We start from the raw sequence: 1,750 nt of genomic DNA, 5'->3' as shown, positions 1-1,750 counted from the left end.
GAAAGGCTGTGTTCTGATAAAATACAACTTGAAACCTATCAGATAATAAAATGAATTACAAGACCCAGTAAACCCAAGAATCTAATCGCCATACTAAGAGATGAAACCTTTATTTTTATGATGCAGTCTGAATTAGGAAGTTTCATAGAATAAGCTCCTAAAAAGATGGCTTTTTGAAACCCCATTGATGATTTAGTAGTAACATTATTGAAGAGCTAGTGTCCTTTTCCTCTGTGTGTCTTGGAGTCGACCATGAATCTTATATTGAGAAACTCTCAAGTGAAAAGTATTTTTTGGTGTTAAATTGGAGGTTTTTCTAGGCAAGGCTGCCCTGTTTGTTACAAGCAGCAGTAGAAACCAAGCTGATCTACCTTTTCTGCAATTTTCTCTTCAGTTTAAGGCAACTCTATGGAATATTGCTTCTCTGTGTGATTATGTTCCCGGTACTGATAAAGTTCGTGCATTGTCTAGTTGTCCTGTTTTTGTTTGTTTGTTTTGTTCCATGTCCCTGGATGATTTTAGGAAAACTGGGTATTTAAGTGAATCACTAAAGTTGTCTGTGGAATTGTTTTTATCTTAAGAATGGAGAGACTCTCCATTTCAACTCTCAGGAATAGAGAGTTGAAAGTGACAGTATTGGCACTTGAATAATATTGCCGAAGCAGGGGTGACAAACATGTGCTGATCACTGACCAAATCAATCCAAGTCATGAAATGCAGAACATCACTCTGGACTGAAGGGTGAAAATGCCTCTGAGACACCAACAAGACTCTCAGTTAGGCTGGTGCCAAAGGAGATTGATGGAGAGTGGCTGCGACACACAGAGCGCTGGTGTTTGAGCCTATCACGACCTTTGTCGAGATGGATGGGCTGAAATGTAAGCTTTCTAGCACTCCTGCCTCCTGAGATGCCTTTCCTAGAGGAGGGATGTTTCCTGGTTGGCTGTCTGGGGACCTATCTGGTATCTAACTCATGAGAAAGTGATTTTAAAAAAAGAAAGTGGGGAATTTGAGACTTTAGTCACTAAACCAGATATAGCTGCTTATTTAGAATTCATGTCTACTCCCTGATGTCACTCATTGCTTACTTGACATGTGACTTGAATTTGGGCTATTATTGTCAAGTTTCCAAGGGAGTGGATAATATTAGGAAAAAACACCTCAAATGCAAATTTTTTATGGATAAACAATGAGTATAAGGTCATAGAAATCAATGAACACAATTATATTTTGCAGCAATTAAAATTAGCTTCATGACTAATAAATCTAGTTTTTGCTGCTGAGCCAATTCAACAAAATGATGGATACTATTTGTCCTACTGTGACTTTTAGCAACACCTTCAGCAACTCTATTGTCAGGTAGGCTGCAGCTGCTCCAGATCAAAGAAGTACCGTTCTAAGGTACCAAAGTCCCCGTTACTATAATCTCTCCTGTTTTTCAGGTTCTGGGTCTTACGTACCTCCCCCACACCCAACCGGGCAAGAACCAACAAGTATCTTTCATCTGATAGTGGAGTGAGGTGGGTGTTGACACATGCAGGTGATCTTAGGGACAACCCACAAAATAATGGGAGAGACAAGGGCAAGTGTCTTTGCTAGCCTAGAGCTTCACCTGCTGCCCAGGCTGTTATCATTGTCGCTTGTCCCTGGAGACAACTAACTCCACCAATGGTAGATGTTCGAAATCACATTATTCAAATGCCATCCTTTAAAAGTTTTGATCCTATTAAAAATAAATGACTATAGGGCC

The sequence above is a fragment of the Hipposideros armiger genome, unplaced genomic scaffold, assembly GCF_001890085.2.
Source record: "Hipposideros armiger isolate ML-2016 unplaced genomic scaffold, ASM189008v1 scaffold_255, whole genome shotgun sequence".
In the NCBI taxonomy this organism is placed as follows: Eukaryota; Metazoa; Chordata; class Mammalia; order Chiroptera; family Hipposideridae; genus Hipposideros; species Hipposideros armiger.
The sequence above is the reverse complement of the archived record's forward strand: the minus strand, read 5'-3'. Positions refer to the sequence as shown.